The sequence below is a fragment of the Corvus brachyrhynchos genome, unplaced genomic scaffold (genome assembly GCF_000691975.1).
Source record: "Corvus brachyrhynchos isolate BGI_N302 unplaced genomic scaffold, ASM69197v1 scaffold20, whole genome shotgun sequence".
Lineage (NCBI taxonomy): Eukaryota > Metazoa > Chordata > Aves > Passeriformes > Corvidae > Corvus > Corvus brachyrhynchos.
In genome coordinates this window covers 844,963-859,669 of record NW_008235735.1, presented here as the reverse complement: position 1 = coordinate 859,669, position 14,707 = coordinate 844,963, and the positions used below count along the sequence as shown (strand labels likewise).

The 14,707-nt window shown below is 36.5% G+C and overlaps 1 long non-coding RNA gene across 1 annotated transcript in view; it reads left to right on the top strand.

The window, feature by feature from the left end:
* Window positions 1–3,386: 3,386 nt before the first annotated feature.
* The window catches only part of LOC108446457, a 57,774-nt gene continuing 46,453 nt past the window's right edge, over window positions 3,387–14,707 (top strand). The window contains exons 1-2 of the long non-coding RNA XR_001861637.1: window positions 3,387–3,485; window positions 8,663–8,718. This is a non-coding gene — a long non-coding RNA (uncharacterized LOC108446457). The remainder of the gene's footprint in view (window positions 3,486–8,662; window positions 8,719–14,707) is intronic.

The window sequence follows — 14,707 nt, the reverse complement described above, 5'->3', positions numbered from 1 at the left end:
CCATGTTCTGTTATCCTTGTGTGAGCTGGGTAAAAGGAGAGAAGTGCTGGGGGGGGGGTAGGATTTGCTTTACTTTTGTTTTGTTATTTTCTCTTTACTTTTAATTCTATTAGCAATAAAGCTCTTTCATTGTACTGCAACTGTTTAAGGTTTGTGCCTGCTTTGCTTTTCTCCTAATTCTTATCTCACAGAAGGAAAATAAGTAAGTAATGAATATTTTGAACCAAAACCACTACAGTGAAGTGTTCCAAGAACTTTGATAAGACCTTTCCTTGGATATTTCCAGGTTTTGAGCAGAGAAACCATTTTCTGGTATCACAGGATAAAGCCTGTGGTGCTTTATCCTCCCCAGAACAGTCAATGAGACATTGAAGAATATTAATATGCATAAGTGCTAAGCAGTTGCAGTTCATGAAGTCACTAATTAAACTGTGTAGCAGTTTTCTTCCACACCTTGGCCTTTCCTTACCAGCTTTGGAAGTACAAAACCAGAGGCTGCTGGGCTGATATCAAAGTAGGTACAAATTCAGCCAGGCTTCAGACTTCTGGAGTAAAGATTCAAATAATGGATTTGTGTTTCAGGAGTTTGTCTTCATAAACTAGGTTTCTTCAGACTGAATTTTATACTGAAAATAAGGTTTTAAGTCAACAATATGTTTGTCAGTGTTGCTTTGAGAAAGATTGGTTCATTCATTCCTTTGCTCCTGTAATGACTGAAATGAGTTATTTCCCTTAAAATGATGGGTGTGTGATAACTCTAGCGGGCAAAGCCAGGTAGTTCCATTTTGGCTTCTCATTGGAAAAAGTAGAAATAAAAGGAAGGAAGAAAAAAATAAACTTCAGTCTGTGCTTCATTTTGTTTTCTAAGCACTGGGAAAAACCCATTTAAAATTTATTTTTCCCTTTTTTGTTCTTCATTTTAGGTTCTAAAGGAAATGTTCACCTTTTTAGCCAGCAGGTGGGCAATAAATATTGCTTTAGAGTAGGGGAGGCAGTATAATGGGTCTGTAACAGCAGTTGTCTCCATCTGTTGCCTTTTCCTCATTTTGCATTGTAGTTTTCCTTTAGTATGGAGTTGCTGTACTTCCTTCCCTTTCTGACTGCACTTCTTTGTTCTGGATAACATCCTGGATAGGAAGACACATACAGCTTGTGATGGAGAGAAAATACTGTCTGTGCTTCCTTTTTGAGCCCTGATAGGAATCTCTGGAAATTTAGTAATTTCTTTAATACCAGTTTTTAAACAGCTAAGCTTGCAAACAGACTAGAGGAAAAAAAATAAAATTCAGTGTTGTAGTATTAAATGTTAAGAAAACCAAATCGAGACTATGGAGTCTTACCAAACTAATAAAGTGATTTTTATTGATCTCTGTAGTGATTTTTATTGACCTTCATTTTCTATGCAAGCAATTATATCCTTAGCAGAAATAAGAAGTTCCTTTGGCCTACCAGAAATACCCAGTGTTGTTTTAATATTCCTCTGAGGCTCACTGAAGACAGCAAAGCCACGAAAAGTCACGGGGTATTGCTGAGATGGTTAAACTGAAAGTTTTCCCTTTATTCTTGAAGTTCTCAAGTAAATACTTCTTACAAATTTCTGTGTCACATGAGTGGTGCTGATAGACTTGATGTATCAAATCTGACAGGTCAATGAGTTATTTACCTGGGAATTTGTTGTAAGGAAAAGCAAAATCAAGGGAAACTAATTAGTAATATTTTCTAGGAGAGCCATGATTTCTGGGATTCACAGGAGACTTGTGATTTTAAATTCTTATCTGTGGGAAGTTGCCCCTCCTTTGTGTATTGTGATTCACCTTGACATTTTCTCAGATGGGTTCTTGTTACTGGGAAATGCTGATCAGGATGAACTTAGGTCCTAAAATCCCTAAATGGGAAGTAATACTTTTAAGTAATTTTACTTGTAGAAATATGAAGGTGGAAACCTTCCTGCATCACACAGATTAGGGATAACAGTGCCAAATAACTCTACAGCCCTTCAAAGTTCATTCTGTGAGCCTTCCTTTCAATGAAAAGGAATTTTACTGTATTCTCAGTAAAGCTGCCCAAAAATTAAATCAATGCAGATGTAAGTAAATACTGTTAATGCTTTAATCCTCTAACAGAACTCAACTCCCATAATCTGCAGAGGAAGAGCACCATAGGGAGAAAAGCAGATTTGAGTTATGACTGGAAATGTAAGCTTTGAAATAAGAGATTGTTAGAAGGTACACTGCACTTCAAAAGTAATGTACTCAGTGCTAGGAAGCTGGCAGCTGAGATTTCAATGAAATATGAGGAGAAAATAATATCAAACAATATGGTCTCTATATACTTTTACAGGCCAAGCACAAATAAAAAATTGCTCTCTGTTATGACAGTGTGAAATATAAAATGTAAGGCTGAATATAATATTCTGGCAAGTAAACAATCAGAGGAGACGATTACTGAAGGGACTGTATCAGATGGTTCATGTGGTGTTTCAAACCTGTAGTGTTTGAAGGGATCAAAGTTCTCCAGACCTTTGCTCTCCTGTCCTTTCCTATATTGCCAAAAGCTAACAGAGAGAAGAGCTACAGCAAGTAACATTTAAAAGTATTTAAATAGCTCTGTGTTTAAGTAGGTCCGTGTTAACAATTGAGAATGACAGGAATACTTGAAGGAGAAATATTCAGGGTGCCAAAGATACCTCCTGTTCAACTGTTCAACTTTTTGCTTCGCACTACCTAAACAGTGGAGTTTGAGAACTACAAGCTACGCTTTAAATCATGCTGCAGATGTTCTCTGTAGTTCTCCAGTAACTCAAGGAGAGGTAAACAAAACTCTTATTCCCCAATCTGCAGATAAGGTTGGCAAGTGACTGATGAGGTCTGCTTGCTGACAGTGTAATTATGGGAGGTCAGAGCAGGGACAACATAAACTGGTAATTATTCACATACAAGGTTGCATGGGTAATTGGTTGGGTTACACTCTGTCAAGGCACATGTTCAAACTGCTTGAATAGTAGGGAATATTCTCATGGATACAGTTTTTTCTCCTTAAGGGTCTCATTCAAAACCAGTTAAAATCAGTGACTCATGAACTTCAGTAAGTTTGGTATTAAGACCTGAAAAGTGCAGGGTGTCTGAGTTTATCTTTCTTTATTTATTTGGAAGGAGTGCAGAGTACAGTATAAATGTTTTATCTCAGATAAAGCCTTCACCTTAGGGGCAGTGTGTTTGCTCTACCATGGCCTTTTTTGTTTATACTACTCTTACACATTTCCACATGTATTAAATGTGTTGATTTGCTTATTATTTCACAGATGAAGCATTGTCTTCTCTCTAAGCATTGCCATTTGCAGAGAATTATTGTTCTCAGTGTATTTCTCTTCTTTTTCCATAGGTGCCACACTGACCTGCCATGTTGGACCTAGACCACAGCCTCCCATCACAAAAGTAAATTAATGGATTGAAAAGACTCCTGGAAAGCCTCCTGGTTTAGCTCCTGTAAGTACTGCTTTCAGTAAGAGTGGGGGGAGAGGGGCAACTGTGATGACGACAAGACAAACTATTTATAAGAATTCAAGTCCCAAATTGTTGTCTCTGTGCATGGCATACTAGAGAACAGTGTTTTGTTTTCCTCGGAACATCAAAATCCAAATGTAAGTATAGAAAAGGAAATAAAGAAAATTCTTTTTGCTTGCCTCAGCTGCAAGTTCATAGTTCTTAATAGTCTAAGCATTTTTATGATTCAGAGCCAATCACTAACATTATGAAATTCAGATTTGCCCTCTGACATGTTCTGAAAAATTGGGCTGTACAGTAGCCTGGTGCAGCTCCTCAAACCATCTCAGTTTAAAGAAGTGACAGATACTACATCTTCCCCCTCGCTAAAGCTAAAAACATCTCATGGCAAGCACTGTGCGAAACAGGGAACTTTGCCTGCGTTAGTCTGATAGATGTTTCTATCTAATGGCAGCTGCTTAAGTGCCTTGGCTAAGTAAACACTTGGTATAAGTAAAAATGGATCCAGATCTCATCCCCTGTTCTTTTGGATATACTTTTCACGTGTTTGCTGTTTTAATGGTTCAGTTCTTGTACAGAATTTTTTTAAGAAACAGAGCTTTTACAAAACAGTGCAATTTTTTCCTTTTTTTCCTTCCTGGCAAGAAATACTCTTGAATTAGACCCAGTAAAAATCTATTGTCTTGCAGAGAGTGCACATGCCAGATTTCTTTTCCCTCACTAATTTGAAGTGGGAGAAACAGAAGTTTCACTATATTAATGGATTGTGGGGAATATATTCATCTACCCCCCAGCTTACAAGGCAAAATGTAACAGCATACAAAACTATAATAAAAGGAATCTAGCTGCAGAGGCTGTAATAAAATGATGGTAAATGAAATCTAGCTGTGTATCACCATGGCAAGTAATTCCTAACTGAATTCACTGATCAAAACTCTGCTGTCCTGTGTAAGACAAACAAGTTATTGAAACCTGCCCTGAAGGCTTTGTGATGATGAGGCATTGCTGGGATAATCACACTCAGTAGTAGGCACCTTCCAAAGTGTGAGACTTTAATGTATCAGAACTATGCTTTTGTTGGAAATGCTGGGATCTGCAAGCACTTCCCTCCAAATTTCACATATTGAATCCTTCTGTTAAAAATGAAAGGCTCTTTATTGGCAAGCCAGGGCTCTCTTAATTTCAATTATTCTTAAAAAAAAAAAAAAAAAAATTGCATCTACAAGGTGAGACAACTTTGACATACTTACCTGTTTCATAGTGTACAGTTAGTTGCATGCATTGAAAGATGCAAGATTATCATTGGTACTATGACTCATGGTGTGAAAATACATTCTAAGTGAAAGAAATTAATAAATTTGTGCTGGATTATGGTCCAAATATTTTTATCTTTTTATATTTTTCTATGAGAAAACCCTGACTTAAAACAAGGAGAAGTTCTAGCTGGATGAAAAGAATAGCTTCCAGGATGAGTCCCCTTACGAAAGACATCCTAATGAAGTGTTGCACAATTTTTGAGTGATGAGAGAAAGAATTGTATGGAATGTAAACAAAAAGTATTTTAAAGCATACAGTTATTTCAAAGAAGTTCAAATATTATCTACTTTTTGCAAATGCAAAGGGAAAATTGGCATGCTGCATCGCAGTAGTTCTTGTCATTAAGCTAATTATTACACAGGCAGTGTAGCATTAGTCACCGTTTGAGCAATTCCTGGCCCATTTATCAATATCAGTCTTAATACTTTGATTAAAATCAGATGTATATGTCAAGTGGAACCTTGATTTTCTTGCTTGATGATAATAGATATTTGCCAGAATGGCTTTATATAAAATTTTTCTTTTTTGGCAAGTCGAAAATGTGTCATATCAAGGCACTAAGCCAGAGACTTTGAATCAGCTGGCAGAATGACAAAAAGCAGAATGATATTTAAGGGAAAGAAGTAAAGTTTCTCTTGGATGAAAGACCAAAATTATTTCTGGCAAAAGAAATACCTATTGCCAAGGAGATATAAAGGCCAATCTCTGCTCAGCTACCAGCATGTCTGTCAGTAGCTGCTAGTAAAAACTTCTTCTGCTATGGAGCCATGCATGTCTCTGTGGCCCTTGTCCTTCTCATTAAAACAACCTTAGTTCTCTAATAATTTGCATGAGAGCGAATTCCTGCTTCTTTTTTGAAATACTCCATTTGCACATAAACATTAGTAAACTCTTAATTAATAACCTTTCTGTAGTCCGTGTGCCTTATCTATTTTCACTTCTCTTTAATTTCAACTCCCTGAGGGAGAAAATTGAGTCCTTTCTCAAAGCATATGTAAAAATGATATAATGTTTTGGTAAGCTTCCTTACTGTCAGGTGACCCTGCTGATCCTCATTTATCAGGAGATGAAGAAACAAGGTAAATAAAATACTTTCTGCAACTGTAGGTGGTTATACAAAGATCTTCTCTCACCAGGCATATAAGTCACTTCAGAAGTCAGAGCCTCAGTAAGGGAGTACCTGACTTGAAAATGAGAAGAAGTGTAAGAATTTAAACTGAAATTAATTACTGTAGTGGTCCAGGCTTACTTAGGTGCCACACAATATGTATTGTTTTGTAATAATCCACTGGAATGTCATGTATGAAATATCGCAGGATAATGGTTAGGAAAATAATAATGAAAATGAAAAAATGACTGTTCCAAGGCCAGTCATATCTAAAACTCTGAAGAGGATTGGTTTATGAATGTAGGTAATACAATAATGCAGACACGCACACAACAGGTCTCACCAAACTCTCTTTGGGTTCTCCATTCTCCTGTTCCCAGCTTTCAGCTCCCACGTCATACTGGTTTGAGCTAGCACTCGAGTTTACATTTTGGAAGGTAATGGACATGCAATTTAGTGGCTTGCCAGTCATTCCTTGTTCTTGGTTCAAACCTGAGAGAGTAGGGAGGGTGGTGGGAAAGCAATGATCATCCACTTGCTTGCAGCTGCTACCTTGTAACGTGAAATCAGACACAACCTCTGGCCATCAAAGAATGCTTTTATCAGGAATAGCACAGACAAGCTGAGTATGTCCTGCCCTCTAAACACAGATAGGGGCCTTTATATTATTTTATGAAAGCAACACTAATATCAACATAACAGAAAGCAAAGTAATATTGCTGAAAAATAACACATTAATTTCTAAAGACAAGATATCTTCAGAGTCCAAATCTTGAAATTCAAGGAGAAAAGCAAAAGAGTTTGCACACTGGTGAAGATTTTGATTTTGATTTCAACCAGCAAGTGCAATAAACATGCCTGAGAAGAAGTTTTTGTCTTGATATATGCAGTTAATCCACTTCCTCACCTCTGGTCACAGTGGTTTTCTGGTCACAGTGTTTCCCAATTAGATTTCTATTTCAGTACAATTTCTATAGCAAGGAACTTGCATAAAGGAGAAGGAGTGGGAGATTTTCAAAGTACCCTTGCTAATTAGGTGTCCAGCACTCATTGATTTTGAATAGGAGCTAGGTCCCTCAGAACTCTTTATGCCTTTGAAAAATTCTCCTGTAATCTCTCCCGGTTCTCTTTGTACAGCCTCTAGCCTTCAAAGGCTTCAAGTCCACGGAAGAGACAGCACATGATGCCTAGGCTGCATTACCCTTCCTGTCAGAACTGCTATTTACAACTGAAAGGTTTCAAAAGGACAGCCTATATGTTGTTGACAGAAAGAAACTTCAGGGCTATTAATATTTTGCACATTAACTCCTTACCTGCTACAGTGCCTACTTTGCTGTAACTTTAAACATAGGGTTTCAGTACGTCTGTGTGGATTCAATACATTTGTCAATACATTAGGCACCACTGCTTAATTCACAGGGATAGACGATTTTAAGAAACATCAAGTCAGAATCGCAGATGTAAATGATTCTGCTGTTTTCTAAAACTATGACTCATTTGTAAGGCCAGGCAAGCTGGGAATTAGTTATTTCATGTACCATGCCCAAGTGTTAAAGATTAGATGTCATATGTTTAAAAACCACGAAGTATCTATTATGTCCCTTTTAAAAATCAATTTTACTGGCCAGTAGTCAACAACTATTTCCCTATGATTCTGAATATTCTCCTAGTCCTTCTGGAAATCTGCTCAAAAACATAATAAAAAGTAATGAGTCTTTTCAGAAAGCTGATTCAGGAAAGGATTTTGTTTATTTTAATAGCTAAAGGGATGTACAGCACACAGCGAATGTTTGCTGGCACACACCGTTGGTGCAGCAAAGCAAAAGTTGTTCACCTCTGACTCTTAACTGTGGGGGACTTCTTGACTTACGGGATAGGGAGAGGGAAAGAAAGGATTCTGTTTTGCAGATATCACTAGTAAGAGGTACACACCTCTAATCCTGTATATTTTAATAAAGGCTCAGCTTACAATAAAATGCAAATTATGAGTCTAAATGTAATTCCACACCACTGGAAATGACACAAGAGCGCTTCTCATTTTGCACAGGTGAAGTTCCTCTAAAATTTAGAAAACCAGAGAGACTGCACTCTTAGTGAGGCTCTAAAAACAGGTAGGAATTCTTATTAATGACTGGTTGAATGCCTTGTTGAACAAAATGTTATCACAGATTACATCATGTGCAATCAAATGAGAAAGGACCTTGTTCTCCTATCTGTTCACTCATCTATGGTGAAATAATTGCTTCTTCAGGATGAAATGTTAATAATGGCCCTTTAGATTTTGAATGCAACTAAAATGTTACATGCAAAATAAGCCCCTTCACTTACAGAATTCTATTAATTCAGCTGCTTGCAACAACTCAAATTGAAGTTTCTGGTTTTATGTCATGAGGATCTCCTAAACCATATGTGATGATGATATTTCATCTCAGAAAGTTAGCTGCAGCTTTGGTGCTTCCAGTTTAGTCAGAACAGGCTAACATAAAGCTAATAAAAACATTTCCATGGTTTCGTCTCGTCTCAATCTGCATCTTGAATGTCTGCATTGGTCTAAAAAATGGGAGCAAAAACTCCAAACAAACAAACAAACAAACAAAAAAAACAAACAAAAACCCCACAAAAAACAAAACAACAACAACAACAACAACAACAACAAAAAAAAACAACCAAAACCAAAAAAAAACCCATAAAAAACCAAAAAACCCCCAAATCCTCATACTATTATTGTCCACAGATGCAGTAACTGGAATGTACCAGGCCTATCCCAGGTGTGATCTCAGCTATTAAGAGGTAGGTAAAACTCCATAAAAACTTCTGAACAGCACAGTGACAACCATTCATCAAGAATCTGATTATTTCTACAAGTGCTCAGTTCACACATTTATCCTGTGGTGAACTGCCAACAAGAATTACTGTACCATTTCTATTCAAATTCTTGAAAAAAGAACCTGAAAGTAAGGGTGTGATATTAAAAAAATTTAAAATTAACTATGCTCATCCATCCAAATCATCAGAACAAAGCTAAATTTGGGATATTAAAAAGTGCTTTTGCTGTACTTCAGTTATTTCGGCATTTAAATAAGTTCCCAACATTACTCAGAGGTAAATAAGTATACATTTTAAAATAGTTTTATGGAAAATTATATGTCTAATGATCTGGACTGTGCAATAAATATAGCCTTTTATCAGAACACAATCGAATCATTAGTGCTGCAGAAAATTTGCTAGGATTGTTTGATGTTAACTTACTTTTTTATTAAATCAATGGTAAGGATGGAAAGCTATTTAAATCACTCATCTCCTGGCTCACTGGCAGTCACAATGTGTTTTATTTGATCTTAAAGCCAGCAGTGAGGTTTTAAAGAAATTTCTGTTAATAGAAATGAAAAAATACTGTCTGATTTTTAATAGTAGTTCTTGAAATTTGAAGTGCATACTACTTTTTCACCATGGTTATTGCCTAGCTATACCTGTATTTTCTGAGCTTTCAAAGACATAAAAAATTAAAGACTTAGCTATGTCCCTAGACTTCTCTAGATAAATTCTTTTATATTTGCAATTCACCTCATCTTCTTTGGGAAGAATGAAAAGATGTGACACTGCCACCTTTGTGACTGAGACAATCATTTTTACTGCAATTTTCCAGCTAACCTGCAATATCTGTTCTGAAATAATGCATGCACAATTGCCTGAGGCTTATGCAAGAAGTCCGAATTTGTTTTTTGTTCTAAGTTTTCCAAAATTATTTGAATGAAGGCTCAGTGTTTGCTGACATTACAGCCATAAACAGAACATGGTGTCCCAGGCCAGAGTTCAGGGAAGGGTAGAAAAACAAGGAGCCTTTTTCAAGGATTTCTTTTAGCACATTTTCAGGTTTACTTACACCAAAGATTGCCCCCAGGCCTACAGGAAGGTATTTCATTACTTGCTTGTAACATTTTATGGTTTTTAGAAAATATTGCCTTTATGTTTGATCCAACTTTAGGGAAAGTATCATTTCCATTTCTTGTTCTGCATCATTTGATCTTCCTGAGGTAAGGAAATTGAAAGCACCTTGGCAGTCATTGTAGGCATACTGTGAAGTTTTCTTCTAGGAACACTAGTGCTGAATTAATTTGGTTTAATGCAAACTGAGGTTTTATCTCACCTGACTAGAAATAATACAAAGATCACAATATAGATAATTTTCTAGATCTGTACTTAAAGTTTCTCTCCCTTTTGACATCAGAGGGGACTTTGGAGAGCTCTGTCCTTAATTTCTGCTGTAAGTGTTCAACATCGTAAATCTTCACTAGTTCTGTGTCTTGTCAGTGACTTTTGATAATAAATATATTTTTTTCTAAAATGTTGTAGTCCAAGAAAAAACGGATGATCGAAAAATTACCTCTAGGTTTATGGGTACAACTGTAAGTTGTTTGTTGTCAGATTTTTATTTTTTGTTTACTTGAAGTGATTATTGATGCATCTGAAAAGTAGCACATTCTGTTTACTAAATTCCCTGCAAGGAAAACATTTACATGTTTTATAGAGACCTAAGTCACTGGCATAGAACAACAAAGGTATCACAAGTGAATACATTTCACTTAATTGCAGGAGACGTGTGATTCTTCAAGGGGAAAAATTCAAATAGGTAACACTTCAAATGCAGGGAACTTTTGTTTCTTTGAACGATTAAATTAATAATAAGCTTAACATAAAAAAACCCCAAACTTTTATTATTCTGATGACTAGAGGATGTTGATTTGTCTCATTTATTTAGAACAAGAAACAATTTAAATGTAATAGCTTTGATTTTGCTCAATGTATTTTCTTAAGGATTCTTCGTAACCCAGAGTGGGGGTTGAGGGTAAGAAAGGTAGGAGGTGAAGATGGTGGGGCAGTATCACCAATTCAATTTAATTTTAAATTCTAAAAGCCTTTTCAAGATCAAATCAAATATAGAGGGGAAAATTAGCATAAGAATCACCAGCAATAAAAATAAAGAGAAAGAATAAAGTAATTGCTTTTCACTAAAGTTTAAAGCAAAGCAATAACAGAGAAAATACTGCAGCTTAGAAAATGATTTGCCATTGCAATGATTCATTTCTAGCCTATAATAGGTGTTATTTCCCTGCTTTGCAGTAAGGCATTCATTACATGCCCAATTTAGAGCAAAGTTAGCCACAGAATTCTTTATAAATAATCAACAGTCACTCTTCAGCTCATCTTCAATGCTACATCAGCATGACAACCTAGACGGTAACAGTGTAGCACGACAAGAAAATGTGCACAGTCATTGTCTAATACTGCCTTATTAGCTGAAAGAATAGGCAAAAATGACAGGAGTTCATTGTATAATTCATTAGTCCAAATTCCATTCCCTTTGGAATCAGCATTAAAATGCTTGTTGTTTCGAATGAGTGCGGTGTCAGAAGCGTATGTTTTTCAAATGTGTGCCCTGGATAACGATTAATGTTGTACTAGAAACACTAATCTGGTGGAAGTCTTTGTGGTTTTAGTGCATGTCACATGCTGTGAGTCCAAACATGTCCTGTCAGATAGGAATAATTGGTAAGACCAGTCTGGTCTAGTAATACTTCTACACCCTCTTTGTGTCATATACAAGGTGGGCAAAGCTGCATCCATTTAGGTCAATGAAATAACATTACAGAAAGGTGGGCTTGGCTGTAATTGTACCCATCAGCAATCTACCACCATGAATTCTTACCCACTTAGTGGTTACTGTCAGTACATTAATTCTCAGAAGAAGAAAGATGTACTGGTTTTGTGAAGGTACAGTCCTGAAGAAAGAACCCTTCGAAGTAATGTAGGTAACTAACTTTCTCATTCTTAAAGTCTAGGAATTTCCAGAGTATTCTGTAGTAAACAGACAGCGAGGAGTTTCCAAAGACATCTTTTCTTACTCTGCTAACTGCCTATGAAACTGTCACATTTATTTTCTTTGCACCAGTCTTTAGGGAACTTAAAATTTAAGGTGAAATCTGTGTACAATTGTAAACACATCCAAAACACCACATTTTTTCAGGTGAGTGGGTTATGATAACTCATTTCCAAGAAATTGTTAAGGGAAACATTTGAAATGAAACTTTCGTTTCAGGAAGCTTTTAAAGCACCTGGGTTTTTACAGGTTATCAATTGTATATTGTATAGGTACTGACCTGTAAATATGAGGAAAGCAGTATGTCTGTTTACAGGTTAAAAAAAAAAAACCACTATAAAATACGTCACTCAAAATAATAGTCAAAAAAATATTTAGATTCTGCCACTCCTGATGTGCCTTTGCTTACTGTCATAAAATGCTTCCTTAGAGCACTCTCAGCTCCTAAGGATTGTCTGTTGAAGCAATAATTTGAAGAAACAGTCTATCTGTCTGGAAATGCCATTGTCAAAATAAAACAGACATATTTTCAACTCTGGGATGTAGCTGTGATGAAAATATAACAGTGCTGAAGTCACTGGCAGATTTGTCCCTGGGTCTGGTAGGTCTGAGGTTTCATCTCAGATCTTCTAATTTTAATGATTTTACATATTCATTGTCTACCCTAAAAGGGCACATCAAGAAATACAAGCATTTAGTTATTCTGATGCACAAACCAGGGGAGCAGGCCAGGCCATCTGGCATCTGAAAAAATATTATGATTACTGGAGACTTGTTTCCAAAATATGACTTGCTGAATTGGTATTTTCATTTCAGCAAAAACAAACAGGTTAAGAGCTTCCTCTTTGAAGTTTATTTTATTTCTGCACAATACAACAGATGGAAGTGCTATTCACCCCACTCATCACTAAGCAGGAAGATTGAACCTTATTTTGAGAAGTCTACCAGCTGAAGTTTACAGCTTCATCAGGAACATATTCTAACTTCTGGTATCATTTCTTGAACAAGTTACAGCTTTGTGCATTGTGTTTTGTCTGGGATACGTTCCAAGTTTCAGAGACCTGCTCTCCACTTATTTAGAGTGGATGTTGTTTGAAAAGTAAAATGTCTTTCTAATAAGGGGCTGCAAAGTCATAGCAAATAAATGCAGCCAACAGTGTGCAAAATGACACATCTGTGGCCAAGTACACCTTTGTGGGAAGGCACTGGATCTTAATTAGTTGCCTAGGAATCTCTGCTGCTACCTGACAAGGTCTTCTTGCTGCAGGTTGGCTACAAAATGGAATTGTTTTAACCTCATTTTTTGAAATGAAAAAAATAGAGATGCTATTAACCCACTTAGCTGAAAAAAACTTCACTGATTCAGCTGCCACCATGTTGGGTTCCTGACTCTTAGACATCCTGTATAAAATGAAATCAAATAATTGAACAAAAAGGGCAGTGGCCTTAGGTCCAACCTGGATTCCTCCCTCAATTCCACTTCATTTGTAAGTCCTATGTATTAGAGGCAATAATTAATTTTTTGTCAGCAGTCAGCAAATTCACATAAATCATATCTGTATCATCCATATTTCTAGGCTGTTAAAGAGGACTGGAAAAGTTACTAACTCTTAATGTCCATCCCACCATGGGAAGAAAAGAGCACGGGCATGCCATGAAAAGAGCAAACATGATGCATTTTTGGACTGTGTGCCTAGATTTAAGACAGTAGGAGAGGTGATAATAATAATATTTTGATGTATAGCTGTAGAATAGGTAAATGTACAGAGAAAGAACAACAAAGAACAGAACCAAACAGAAATAATAATGACACATTCTGATAGGTAACAGTATTGGGTAATACAGTTAGAAGAGCCATTTTTCTAAGGTGTATAGAAATGCTGAAGAGACTAATTTAGGAGTTTCAGCTATAAAAGTTTAATAGCAGAGTAATATTACAAAACAGAAAAAATAGCCTAGCTATTGAAATTACCATTATAGCTATATATATTTGGCTGTAGAGTGCTATTGCCAGGAACGGTACAACATCTGCACTCAAGTCAATGAAAACTTTTAAAATATAAAGTCCCATAGCAACCAAACCAGAAAAAGTCATGGAGCTCTAGGCAAGGTAATAAACACCACTGAGTTTTATTACTCTGAGAACTGAGGAATGAAGAAAGTTGCACCATGAGCTTTGTGAGCTTTTGAGAGAATATTCAAAAATTAGGTTGAATTCTCTGAAACTGAGCTTAATAGGTGGAGTACAATGGAACTGAATTCATAAGAACCTTCTCTCTGTTACAGGCCATGCTTTGCTGGCTAAAAATGTCACCCAGGCAGAAAAGAATGAAGGCATTGGAATATCTCTGCCACCTTCTGCCCCTCAAGTCATTACTTGTATAAGTACTCAGGCGAGAATAGGGTACTGTAAGGCACACTGAGATAGAAAACAACTATTTTATGACAAATTAGCTTCAGACATTACAGGAGTCTGTATTGGGAAAATAAAGGAACGCAGAAAGATTCTACCATGGCAGTCATTTAAACCAATGCCGCAGCCTGGCGGAGTGCTCAGGACTGTCCTTGGTGCGTTCAAGTAGTAGAAGGACTTGTGTGCAGTAGAAGGACGTCTGTGGTTTTGTCACTATTGATCAGTGGGGCACAGAATTCCAGTTTATTGTAATTTCATTTCGCCAGCCCTAGACTGTGGAAATGAGTAATCTTTAAACACATTTGCAAAGGGCTGTAAATGTAATTAATAAGCAAAGCTACTCTGCAATGTAGGTGGAAAAGCCCCCTTAGATCAAGGATGCCCAATATACTTTTCAGTCTTGTCTAACCCATTGGAACTTCCAGATTTATGTTTCCTGAAGGCAAAATCTGAGAAACTGATGAAGTATTTTCACTTATAGCAGTTTA